The sequence below is a fragment of the Calliphora vicina genome, chromosome 3, assembly GCF_958450345.1.
Source record: "Calliphora vicina chromosome 3, idCalVici1.1, whole genome shotgun sequence".
Taxonomy (NCBI): Eukaryota; Metazoa; Arthropoda; class Insecta; order Diptera; family Calliphoridae; genus Calliphora; species Calliphora vicina.
The window spans coordinates 108541901-108556959 of record NC_088782.1 but is presented as its reverse complement, the minus strand read 5'-3'; positions in this window follow the sequence as shown (position 1 = coordinate 108556959).

The window sequence follows — 15059 nt, the reverse complement described above, 5'->3', positions numbered from 1 at the left end:
TATGCATGTTGGTTTGTGCTTTTCTCAAACCCACGAACATGCTTGCACAAAACAAACCTTTTAATCCAACATCATCAATGCCACCTTTTTCACCAACTTTAACTCCATACCAATTTTATTATACCCTACAGCAACACTCGTGATGCACAAAGTTTTATAACATCTAGAAATGTTAATCTTAGTTTATCAAAAAATATATGAAAATTCTCGTTTGAACTTTTAAGCTTATTTAACTCATTAACGCTGGGTGGGTAGAAAAATACCCGAAAATAGAGTTATTTTAGAAAAATTCTGAGACCGTCTGAGAGTTATCGCAAATCCGTTTCTATGGGTATTCTGATTTTGGTATAGTGTAGTTATGATTCGACTCAGTCGGATCACTATAACATTCTAACTTACTTTTCACTTTTTCCCATAAAGGGAACAAAATAGAACGGAAGTACAATTCGAATACAAAGCAAAACAATACAACACCATATGCCAATATCAATTAAATTCATTGCCAAACAAAAGACTGTTAGATATTTTTTAACAACTTTTTTAGTTTTGCATGAAAATAAAAAGTAAATGAGACTAAAGTGAGTGGCCAGAATATAGCGAATAAGGGAGCAGTTATATTAAATATTTATGTTGAGCCAAACATGAAATCCATACAATTCATACTTTTAAAGTTTATTTCCAATTGCCTGTAGTTTTCCTAAATACCATTTCTTTGCGTTCTAAAATATTTGGCCAGTCATCGAACAAAAGTACTTTGTAAAAACACAGGGCAATCAATGAATAAGTATTATGATTATACACCTAATCCCATTTTGTATATTAAGAAATTCTCAAATGTATAAAATTTCCGAGTGCGGTATGAATTCATATCCTTTAGACCAGTGGTACGCAAAAAGAGGCATTTAATTTGTGTGCTCTTTTGGATAAAAACTAAAATATCCACAACAATATCAAGAAACTGAATGAATTGTGTGTATTTTTACGCTCTATTACGCTCTTTTGTTCACATTCGGGTTGTTTGACGAAAATCATCGTAACCTCAACAATATGAACGCCTACCATGGCTTTAGACTTTAAAGATACTGAATGTATTACTTACTTAGGATAAATGATTTCTGGGTCCATTATTATAGAAAATGCAAAAGAAAGTTACCACTAAAGTCACCTTTTGGGAATTCGAATTCATTCAGAACAAAGAAAAAGTGGCCTTGAATTTTCACTCACTTGGGACCATATACGCCTAATTTCATATTTCTATATCCATTATTACAGAAAATTCAAAAAGTACCATTAGAATATATAAAAAGTACCAAAAAGCCCCCACTTGTGGTTTCGCACTCACTCCCATATAAGCTTAATTTCATGGTTTTAGGTTAATTGGTGAAGAAATTACAAAAAGTACCATTCGAATAAAGAAAAAGTACCAAAAATCAGGCACTTGTGGATTCCCACTCACTCCGGTCCATATAAGCTTTACTTCATGTTTCTAGGTTCATTGGTGAAGAAATTACAAAAAGCACCATTCGAATAGAGAAAAAGTACCAAAAAGTCTCCCCCTAAAATTCTCACTGACTTAGGACCGTGTATGCTTAATTTCATGTTTCTAAGTCCGTTGTTATACAAAATTAAAAAAAGTACCATTATAATAAAGAAAAAGTACCATGAAGTATCCGCTTGAATATTCACTCACATAGTACCATATACGCTTAGTTAAATATTTCTAGGTCCATTATTATAGAAAATTCAAAAAGTACCATTATAATATAGAAAAAGTACCAAAAAGTAGTCACTTGTAGATGCCCATCCACTCTGACCCATGTAAGGTTTATTATTTTATGTTTCTAGGTCCGTTGGTGAAGAAATTACAAAAAGTACCATCCGAATAAAGAAAAAGTACCAAAATGTCTTCCCCTAGAATTCTCACTCACTTAGGACCATATATGTTTAATTTCATGTTTCTAAGTCCATTGTAATAGAAAATTCAAAAAGTACCATTAGAAGAATGAAAAAGTACCTATAGTTCAGTTCTCACATTTTGGTATCTAAATATTATCCCTTATTTCTAACATATCAGCTAACTTTAATGTCGATAAGTGAAATAATTTAAAATATTAAAAAGGTACCATTTGGAGAAAAGTTTGAAATTTAAAAATATTTAATTTTGCAAAAGTTGTTTATGCTACAGACATGTCTCAATCTTTTTGATTAAAAATCTGTGTTAATGTGCCCAATAATAGATATGTTTTAAAAAAAGTACCAAACTGTTTACCCGGATTTGGCCCAATATACACCTTGGCACTCGAGTTAAAAATAACACCCTGTTAGTTAATTTTTGTATGAATCCAGGAACTAATGTTAAAAAAATTATCAAAATCGGCTTAATAATATGCAATAAAATATATTTTCCCGATTTTATCCCCTTTTTGGTACCTTTTTTATCCCCATTGCGGTGGAAAAATATTATTAAAATAATTTTCTGTATCGTGGTGGGAGCTCATAATAAAATATTCGAATGTCTATGTCAAATTATAGATAAACATATTTTATGAAAAAGTACCAAAAATAAACACAATTTTTATAACTTAAGGGTTCGAATTTCCAAAAAGTACCAAACTTATATTTTTTATTATTTGATAAGTAAAGAATACGATTTAAATTTTGTTTCTATGTTTATTGGTTTAAAAGATACACAGGGTGCCAAAAAAGTACCAATATACAGTTATTACCCGTTTTCTCCCCTAAAAGATTCGAATTTCGAAAAAGTACGAAACACCTGTCAGCTTATTTTTAAAATGGAGTAACATGCAATTTTATGTTTTTTTTGTATCTTTATTAGTTTTGAAGATATAAGGTTACCGAATTTACCCTTTTTTACCCCCTAAACGTTCGAATTTCCAAAAATCCCTTCTTGTCGGATCGTTTTGGGTAGGAAGGAACCCACAGTTAAAATTTCGTGATTCTAGCTACAGCCGTTTGGGCTGTGCGATGATGAATCAGTCAGTCAGTCAGTAACGTTACTCTTTCATATACATATATAGATTGCGACAGGTACAGTTAAGCAACGTAGCACTATTAACAGATAATTCACACTGAACGATAAGGTAAGTTCATGTTAATAAGCATCCCGAAAGATCTGGCTGGTAATTACTATCGTCTGCATATCTTCACACCTTCATCATCAAGCTTCAGAAGAAGCTAGTGGATAATACGAAGGCTGGTTAATAAGTCGGTGACGTTTCTCCAATTTGTGTTGGAGTCAAATCTCTGTCCGCTGAGACATTTCTACAGGTTTGAAAACAAAAAAATAGTCACTCCGGGCTAAATCTGGAGAATAGAGAAGATGCGGGAGCAATTTGTAGCTTATTTAATGTATTTTTGCGATGGATACTGCAGATGTGTGCATGATTGCATTTGTGGTCAATTGAGAGCAAATGAGGCACCAATATGTGATCATTCCAAATGCTTGTACGTGATTGTACAGGAGCATTGGTGCCCTTTCAGTTAACAGGCGGGCAATATCCAGTTGGTGATAAATTAATCATTAATTACTTATATCATTTTATTTCTTACTGTTCAATGAAAGTTAAGCTAAATGTTAATAATGATTCATTATAAACTTAGTGATGATTTTAGCAAACGTTAATTTGAATTTGATGTTCATACCTTCTTTCAATCAATTCGTTAGTTTAGTGTACGAAGTCCTTTTCAGAAATATTACAGAAGAGACAAAAAACGATCTAAAATCCGTGATTTGAAATATTTAAGAAATCTGATAATGGAGTTTTATTATTTACATATTTGATATGATTTATAATGACAAATAAGCACAGCTAAGAAGAGTGCGTCTGCATCTTATGTCCTTTTTTGGGATTGTAATATTTTCTGTTTCATATCAGAGAGTCGAGGTGATAATAAATTTCAAAATTGTCAAATATTTAATTAAAAAATTAATTTACATTTTTTGGTTGAAATTTAATGAATAAACCAATGATTATAGCAACTATTATATAGTTAGTAACATATTTATACTCAATTCCATTTGACTGAGATAATAATTTTGAAATTTTTACAAAATAAAATGAACTTAGCACTTTAGTATATTCATAGTTATTTAATATTAACCATTTCTGACTACTAAAAACTAAACATTTTTAAAGCCGTATATACTTTATTGGACATTTTATGTTATCTACATATATATTAACCGGTTTAACCGGTTTTTTCCATGTCGGTTAACCGAAAAACCGGTTTTCTAAAATAGACCAATTTTCGGTTAACCGACAAACCGGTTTTGTAAAAAGTCGGTTTTTTATAAACTTTATTCAGTTTTCATCCAACTGCCTCATGAGATAAAAATTAAGCCGATTTTGATGAAACTTAAGAAAACTATAAAATTAAGTCTAGTATTTACAATAACAGCACAGAAATGGAAATTAACCCTTAAGAGCACTTGGGGTCCAAATGACCCTGAACTTTTAAAATCACGAAAAACACAGTCATTTTGACCCCAAGTGCTCTTAAGGGTTAATTGCCATTTTAGTGCTGTTATTGTAAATACTAGATTTTATTTTATATTTTTCTTAAGTTTCATCAAAATCGGCCCAAAAATATATAATATTTCGCTATCTTTCCATTAGAAATTCCAAATATTGAAAATTTTGACCTTTGACCTTCACGATTTAAGGGTTAACGTCTACCGATTTTAGGAAAACTTTCAGACTATATTTAGAATATTCTGGACAGATTTTACTTAAAATTAATAACAGTAAGAAAATTGGGCTCATTCGCCAAAATATGGCCAAAAAATTTGTTTTTCTCGAAAATTGCAAAATTAATATCGCAGGTACGGAAAAACTATAGGAGGTATTGACATACATTTTTCACGTTTTTATTCCCTATTATGTTGTAAATAAATCCCCAAGTGATGATCAAAAAATTCTGAAATTTGTTTAACAAAATTTTTAAAAATTTGAAATTGGAGTTTTGAAACTGCCATTAAAAAAAATATTTTTTTTTTGCTATACCTGCGAATAGGTTAGCTGTATCCTATGAATATAAAAACTTATATACAAGTAAATATGGATATATTTAAGTAAGAATAAACTATTGTTTCAATATTTCTCAAAATATGTTAATTTTGTTCCTACATTTCTTGTTCTAGTGGCCTGAGACACCTTAATGGCCTGGCGATTTTTTAATAACTTTAACATTTTTTAACCAATTTTTGTGTTTTATATCTTACTAGCTGAATTTACTAATGTTAAATGTCCCGGTAGAATTTACTAATGTTAGTTCGTCAAGTTTCTCCAACCCAGCCTGTTCTTATTTATTTGCAAATAAAATATCTAAATTTGTACTGCATACTTTAGGGGCTTTTTTATTACTTTTAATTTTTAAAATTTTTTTTCTTTACAAACCATCTCACTGTGGGAGAAATCAACAATTTGGTGGCGCAAAATAAAAAAAAAAAACTTTCGCATATTTGATTTATTGTTATGTAGTTTCAATCTATAGTTGTTGCTGTACTTAAAAATATTTAACATTTATTAATAACTTCAGTGGTTTGGTATTGACAACTATTTAAATGTAAAAAATATTTCAGAAATTTTTTTATGAAGAATTGGTTTCAAAGTTGTTGTTAAGCTGGATAGTACAAGGTTTTCTTTAAGTTGTATTTTTACTTTTTTTTATGTAGATGGAATATGAGGCTTGGTAATATATTTTCCGCTATTTGTGATAACTAATATTCTTATAGAATTTTATTTTTTTTACTTTTTTAATTTTCGGAAGGTTGCCAGTTACTAATGCTGTGAGATGCAGTCCTAATTTGTTTACCAATATCAAGGCCATATTATATGCTACATATGGTAAAAAATTTAGCTGCGAAAAAGTGCGAGGTCAATTTATATAATTTTTTTAAGAAATTATTATCGTTGGGACGATGTAAAATCTCGTACTAAATTTGTTCCTTATTTTTTTAAGATTGTATATAAGAAGTGTTATTGGTAATTACATTATATAAAAATTAAATTTATGTAATTCTAACTTCTTACAAGTTGCTAAAATATCATTGGATAAAAGATTTGATTTTAGACCTGTCATTTCTTGGTTTTTTTTCGTCAAAAAAATCGACCCACCGTAATGTACATACTTTATTGTTATTTGTTCTTATATAATGTACTCATGCAAGTATTTTAAGCTTTTTGGTGTCTAATAAAAATGAATTGCTTTCAATTGTAAAGACATAATTATGTACGTTTTTTTCTTATAATTTTCGGGATTTTAGATCTCCCGAAAATCCGGGATTTCGGGTCGGGATTTCGGGATTCTTTACCAAATACCGAACCCGGGGATTTTCAAAAATCAGTCCCGATTAGCATAAAAAAGTTGAACCGTTATCGAAAGATGTTAGGCAACTTTTGTTGGATCCATTACTTCCTAGTGATTCATCAGACTCTGAAGTCGACTAATTTAAATAAATTTTAAAAATCTCATAATAAAAATTCACAAAATTGTAACAAGTGTTAGATAGCTAATTACTCTTTATTTCATTGTTTAATTATATCTAAATTATTTATAATAATGAAATAAAATCATTTCATAACTAATAATTGTTATTCGTTTTTAAAAATAAACTTATTAATAAAACTAAAAAAAGTTTAATTTTATATGAATATTTAGACCTATGCCGGCAATAGCGTAAATGTCCAAAATCTATAGCTTTAAATAGTTACTTGCTATAAATAAAATTACTTATATAATTTAAATTTTTTGAAAGATATATTAAAGTAATTTCTTACAATTGAAAATAGTATAGAATTTCTTCCGAGGTAGTGTAGTTTAGCAGCCTCTCCCGCTCATTCTACTGAAGTAGCAGTATCCATTTTGCATTACTTTATTAGCTTACCTCCTTGCCTGCAATATTTCCATATAAATGAATTTAATTTGGCCAAGCGTTTAGAAGATACGAAATTAGTTCCACTAAATTAGGGTTTTCTCCCACTGTGCATCTCCTGAAAATTTCGAATCGAATAAAAAAAAATCAGCCAAATCGCTTTAGCCGTTCTCACGTGATGACATTACATACATGGACCATTTCATTTTTATATATATAGATTAGAACGACAATTATGTACGTACACATTTCAATTCTATTAAATTAAATTGCAAAAGTAATTATTTAATGGCAAGAATTTTAAATAAACTGAAAAAATGCATTTTTTCCCTCAAAACTAAATCGAAAGTCGACACGTATTGCCCTTCTTAGAACAAGCTTAAATTTTTTTGGTAGCATTTTAGGTCATTACGAAAATTTTCAGCGGGTACCGTTTTAAAAATTCAAAAAATTTAATTCTACGTCGTTCTACGCCAGTATTGAGACCTTTAATCATTTGAAGATCAACATATCTTAGTGGCAAATAGGAGGTTTAGCCTACCCGTCCCAATTAACATAGTCCAGACGTGAACCCTATCTGGAAATTTCATCTGCTATCTTATTCCCCTATATATGTATAACAGTGCCCTCAAAACAGTCTGATTGTGCATAGTTCCAATAACGCTTCTAGGCCCCTCTAACAGTTTAACACTATGCTCGAGTGTCCTCAGTGTTGCCTGCCTATCTGCATAAATTGCCAGTGCAGTCCCCTCTGTGACGTATGCCTTCATCAAATCCGTGGCTTTCCAGATCGGTATCTGTGTGGGTGTCTAATGACCTATCTCCCGACATTAAATTAAGAATCTACAATACCAGCTTTATACCAACCACTTTAAATTGGAAACTTTTACTTATAGCGTTGAAACAGTATTAAGTGTACAAAAGCATGCACCAAAAAAACTTTACTCAACCCCTTCCTTTAACATTGTGTGATTTTGAACCCTAAAAAAACATGAAGCACAGTTGTAGCTTTAGAATGTGATGACTAACTACACCATACAGTATGGTAATGTTGATGGCAATGATGACGGTGATGTTCTTTTTTTTCACCCTTTGTTTCTGTGTGTTTTTGTAGTAAAAGCGATTTTGGAAAAACACAATTGATTTGTATGGGTTTTTATTTGAACATAGCATAGACGTTAGATAAATTGTTTGAGTTATTCGTACTTTTTTTTTTGCAAAATTTTTTTTTTATTTGTAATTTTTAGTTTGAGGTGTGTGAAAAAATCCAGACATTAAAAGTAAATAATAACAAAGTAACATGTACGTTGTCTCTGTCATAGAAAGCCATAACATAGACTTATATTGAAAATGATGATGATGGTACATATTTAGTCAAATGAAAGGTTGAAACGTTTAATGCAATATTTAGATTAGAGTTAAATAAAATTGTAGGTTGTTTTTTTGGTTGTCTAGTTTGTGGAAGTTGGTAAAAAATAATTAAAGGGTACTGAAATAAATTAATTATTAATGGTGAGTGCACTTGAATAAATTTTGATTGAATGTTTGTGTGAAATAAAATTTATAAAATAAATGTTTCTTTAGAGTTCAAAAGTAAATAATTGTATGAAAAAAAGTTTGATAGAAGGGATAATGAATTTTGATAAATAAGCGATGATAGACAATAATGTAAAGTCTCGGTCAGGGCTATATATTTGTAAATCAAAGTTACATACTGTATAGAAATCTCAAAATTGGGCCTCAGATATGCGTTTTTCAAACTTCCAATGGATCATAGGTCAGCCGATCTCCACACAAAGGATTTTGTACAGTAGATCTTAGTTTATTCCAAGATACTCCTCGGTTGTTCATATGGGATACTATGGAGCGCCATAATGTAGTTCGTTGTATGCCAGCATGGCGGCCTTATTGATGCTGTTTTGACAATTTCACTGCTGGCGATGGCAGATCGGCCTTTCAGATAGTTTGAAACCGGAAGATTGGAGTCGAAGACTGACTTTCCAAGATGTATACTCATATAGCAGTCCATACTTGACGATTGATTCAAGAGTTCGTAATTTAGTATGGGTACTGATTATATTACTTTGTTATACATCGTTTACTTGTAAAAAATAAAACACACGACCTTACTGTAGCCTTCCTTGATCTCATACTGCTCTTCTGCAGAGTTCTAATCATTTATAATCTCGAATGCTATGAAACGATTTTTCAAAGACAATAAAAACTGAAAAAGCTTGGAGTAAAATTCAAAGCATTGCTCTGTAATATTGCATAGGGTATTTATAAGACCACACATTAATATTCGCTTCAAAAGACTGCTGTACAGGAGCATATGCTTAGTTCTAAGAGTTCCTGTATGCGATTAAGGATTATTTAATATATTTAGCTGAATCCGGATACCTATCCAGGTTTTGCAATTCTTCAAATCGTGCAATCTTAACGATATTACGGAAATAGTTTAGCAATGAGAGTTGGTTTGCATTTATAAAGGGTGACAAAAATTGAGATTATAAAGTAAATTGGTTGTCATATGATTAAATATCAAGAATTGAGCTGTAATGCTTTGACAATTATTTCGTAAAATTTTGGTAAGAAAAGTTTGTTTTTAGGCAAATTTATTTCATAACCTAAATATGTCCACTCTGTATACTCATCTTTCTGTATCAGCAGCTTTTTCATTCCGATGTTTTTTAATGGCCGCTGTAATTTCTGATAATGTGTTCTTAATTCAGTTAGCGGGAAAGGTTGCCACACCAACATTTAGTATAACGGCACAATGATAGTTCCAACTCTAGAGCTGTTAATGATCGGTATTCAGCAAATTTTCTTCGTAGTCACGAATCACATCTCCTGGTCAACAAGTTTATACGTGATCTGGAAATTCTGCGAGTATTCTCTCTTCTGTAAGACTATTAGTGTGTATTATTTTGAGCCAACTTTTGTCATCCAGTATATTTGTTTCCTAAGGTTGTGCATTTTTACAGATATCCATAATTATCTTCCTATATGGACTATGGCTTCCAAAGTTGTTCCGCATGATGCTGCTGCTTAATTAACATTCGTTTTATTTGCTAGGTCGCAGATTCTGTCTATTATTTTGAATATCCTCTGTGAAAGGCGAATTTTGACTACCACAAAATAGTCTTCTCGAGATTGGCTAATGCCAGCAACTCTCTTGCTCCGAACATCAAGTCATAGCGTTTTGCATGAGCTCTAAAGTTGTTCTGGACAATTTTTATTACTTCCAGATTGGCCATTATCAGCAACTCTCTGGTTACTGCCTACTTTCCTGAAACATTTTTTTATAGAGGATGCTACAACTTGGTCTTAGAGCGGGAGTATTTAGCTGGAAGCCAACTAGCCACTCTCTATTGAGTGACAATTAAAAAATATCAGTCTCTGCAGAAAGCCATATTACCCAAATCGGGCCTCATAAAGACCATAATTCCATCGAATGCCTAGAATTTCAGCTTTTCTTTCTAATTTTCTAAAGCAATTCAAACTCTAAATTTCAATATAATCTTCTAGCAATTCATTTCTCTTCATTTTTTATTTTTTTTTAAATTTTCTCTTCATCTCTCTCTTCTCCTATGCGTCTCTCTTATAGTTCCTAGTGACTTGTACCAATGCACATTGGTCGGTGCTGTATGGAGTCGGCGGCCAAAAATACTTCCAGTGCAGGTACCAACTTGTAATTTAGGTCACGGCTTTATAAATATGTCAGAACTATTTAATGATAAAATGGGAGTGGTGGATGACTCATACCCACACCCCTACCATACCTTAGCATCCATTCACCCCAACGCGCAGGGCGAGGTTATGACATTCTAGTTAATCAAAATTCCATATCTCGGTAATAAATAATAGTACATTTATAATTTTTGGTACAATATATAATAAGGATATTGCACACACTTTTTCAAAAATGGGCGTAATTGGACAACTGCCACACCCTCTCCCCATATAAGTGAAACTATAAACTTTTTAAAATTGATAAAAAATTAAAAATCAATAAGAATTTTACTAAAAAAATTGCAAACTAAATCTGGGCGTCGTCCGCCCACTCATGTGAGTTTAATAAAATCGACTGCTTTTAGGCAAGCCAATCAGAATATGTATTTTGAACTTTTGTTTTTATACGATTGCAGTTTTGCCAAAATTTTTAAATTTTTTTGCAATTATAATTTAAGCGTGTTTCTAGATGACTTTCTTCAAATGTGTAGGCCTTATTTTTAACATAGTTTTTCACGACATCCTTCATTTTTCGAGCTTTTTCAGCATTCTAAGCACCAAATATCAAAAATATGTGAGCGCGAAAGTTTGCAATTATAAGATGTGACTATTGCAAAAACAATTTAAAATAAGGACCAAATTCATAAAGTAAAAATATTAAAAATCCGTGGAAAAGAAAAAAACAAACACAATTCTTTACATGCGTAACAATAACAAAGCAACGCGAACATAAACTAACAAAACACCTCCCAAAAATTTAAAGTTGAACATCAAAAACAACGAGGCCGCTTTGGTGTATGGGAGATAAATCAAAGAGATACAAAAGGATGCAGCTGAAATTTCCAATTTTAGAATCTTGGAATATTAACTAATAAACCAGAAAAATATCCCATTGTAGACTTCAATGGGGAACACAACTAAAACTCTAGTTGAAATTGAAATATATGGATGAACGAACACTAAAAATGACACTGGGTAAATAGTAATTTTATAAAAAATACACAAGAAGCTAAACACATTGTAATTATCTTACAATTAAGTTAGTACCTTCCAATTCAATATTCATTTTGATTTATTTCAAAAACACATTTTTTATATGGTTTTAATTAAAGTTGCGCTTAATTTTCCACTTTTTCACTCTGCAAAAACCAACTGTCAAGATGCTCTCACTTTTGAAGCTATTCTTGAAGAGTATAGTTGGAATAAAACAAAAACAACTATAAATATTAAAACCTTGTTTTCATAAGAAATAGTGATGACACATTTGGTGACAAACTTTTCACTTTGTTTTTTTTTATTTTTGGCCTATGGGATCGACCAGTGTGCAATGGAGGCCTATTTGTTAAACCAAACTTTAACCTTTATATCAACGGAAACATACCTGAGTATGTTTTGCATTTTCAAAATGCTGTATCTCTGAATTGGATAACAGTAAGGAAAGGCGAATGAGCTTTGGCGGGCTTATGGTCAAAAAATTAATTTTTCTTGAAAATCGTAAATATTAAATCGCGTGTACGGAAAAACTATAAGAGATATTTTCATAATTTTTTCATATTTTTATTCCCTATTATATTCTTAATAAATTCTAATGAGATGATCAAAAAATTCAGAAATTTGTTTAACAAAATTTTTAAAAATTTGAAAATGGAGTTTCGGAGTTTCGAAACTGCCATTAAAAAAATTTTATTTTTTGGTCATACCTGCAAATAGGTTAACGGTATCCTACGAAGACTAAAGTTCATACACATGTAGATATGTATATATTTTAAGTAAAATTCAGCTTTTATTTTAATATTTATCAAAATATGTTAATTTTGTTCCTACATTTCTTGTTCTAGTGGTCTGAAACATGTTAATGGCCTGGTGAATTTTTAATAACTTTAACATTTTTTGACCGATTTCTGTTTTTTATGTCTCACACGTACACATGTCGATTCTTTTAAATTAAATTACAAAAGTAATTTTTTAATGGCAAAATTTTTACAAAAACTGAAAAAAATGCATTTTTTCCCCTTGTAAATGCATCTCAAAACTTCAGAGGGCTTGCGGCATGTCTTAACCCCAACCGATTTACCTAAAATTTTTTCAGGATGATTTTTTTACTAATGTTCACCAAACTGGGGGGTGAGAATGGCCAAAATCCAACTTTCGTTTATTAAGGGCCACCCTAATGAACATACCCAGGTATGTTGCTGTTGACGTGTGTAAAGCAGTTCTGCTGTTGACATAAAGGTTAACAAAGAGAGAGATATGAACAGTACCTCGCAAGACAGTTGAAACTAATTTTTTTATTTTTTTTTTCCCATTTTTACATTTTTCGTTATATCTTTATCATTTACAGTCATATCTTAAAGTATGATATATTAATGATATATTAATTGTCATCGCGAGTCTAGAACATTAATCTCATTGATTCGCGTGGTCTTCTCAAAACGGACTTTTAACGTGAGCTAACAAGTAAACCAGCTAAATATATTTATTGTGAATGCTCCATCTATGTAATAGTTCAAGAGCTTTTATCTATGAGTGGAGTAATCACGTTATTGAAAAAATATCATCCTGAATGAATCTTAAAATTTTAAAAAATATTTCCTTTTCTAAAACTTCTCATTTGTTATAGAAGTGGGATACTGAGCTTATCATAACCAACTACTCTTTAATACATTTTTCAGTCTGGCCTACAACCAACACTAAAACACTGAGTTAGTGTATTAAATTATTTTCTTTATTGTAGCACAGTGTCATTTTGTGCATCCTTTGTTTCATGGCATATTTAAGGCTGTTAGAAATTGCTTATAACTATTTTAGATTATTCTCAAAGAAATTATAACATGATAATTTTAAAAGCACAATTTCTATGCAAGAAATCCTGCTGTTAAAATTTAATTTTGTTTCAATACTAGTGTCAGTGCTGCCTGGTATAATAAAATTAAATTTTGTGTTGCCTGTATTAATTTTTTTCTTGTTAATCTCTCTTTTTTTTCCCCAGCTAAGCCCGATAACATACAATATCCTTTATGTTTTTACTATACTATACTATATGCAGATTTCTCGTTTTTTTTTTTTGGCAAGCATCAACTTTGTACTCTAAAACAATTGATTTTAGTTTTTGTTAACATAAGCTTTTCATCATCATCATCAGCATCACCCGAACAGGATGAAAAAAAAAATAACAAATAACACCAAACCTCGACACATGTATGGTCGAATTTTTTTTTACGGCACATCAAAACAAACAATATCTCTACTTTTTTTTTTTTTTGCTTTAAATACAGACATAAAATTGAAAAATAAAATAAAAAAACATTTACTTTTAGACATTCAAAGCTGGGGTATTAAATCTAACATGCAATCCAATTAAGCAAAGCAATATCCTGCAATAAAAAAATGTTCAGAAAAAATATAGAAACTAGCAAAAAAATAATTGCAATATACTATCAATTAAAAGATTGATGTGTACCAACAAAAATGCCAAAAAATGTACACAGAAATTGGTGTAAAAAAAAACGGAAAACAGAAAATGTTAATAAAATATTATGAAAACACCTAAAAGTATGCTTTATATATTATTCCAATTGTGCAACTAAAAGTATACTAGAATTTTTTAGCAATTCATATTTTATGAGCGCGTTTTTTTTTAGTGGAGCAATGTTTTTTCTAACCAAATAAATATTTCAATTACTCGTATTAGTATTTAATAAAAAAAACTATAATCGATCGTACATATATGACCTAAAATCAGCAATTGAAAAGGGTAGGAGATACATTTTGGTGAGTGTTATAGTCATAGAAAAATATACATAGATCAGAAACTAGACAAAAATTCTTACAAAAAAATTACTCAAAATAATCACATATACGAGTAGTGTTTATAAACCGGTTAACCGAAAAACCGGTTTTTCTTCCAAATCCCGGTTTTTTGAGAACCGGTTAATTTGAAATTTTGATTTTCGGTTAACCGGTTTATACGGTTTTTATCACTCGGTTAACCGGTTTTTAAAATTTGGGAATAAAATTAATAAATCTCATGTTTTTGAACATTTTTAGTAGTCATTGTATACACATTATTGGTCTGATTTGAAACCTAAACTGCTGATTTACAATAGAAACCTCTTTATATTAATGTTTTTAAGAATTACAATGAGTCTAAATAGTAGAGGATGATGAGTTTACTTAGAAACTTTTTCAGAATCAATTGCACATAATGAAACTATTAAAAATTAAAAATAAATTCCGCATAATTCTATAAGTTTAGGCTAAATCTTACTAATGATTCATTAAAAACTTAGTGATGAGTTTACCAAACGTTAAATTGAATTCGATGTACATTAGGGTTGCCTTAATAAACGAAAGTTGGATTTTGGCCATTCTCACCCCCCAGTTTGGTGAACATTAGTAAAAAAAATCATCCTGAAAAAACTCTAGGTAAATC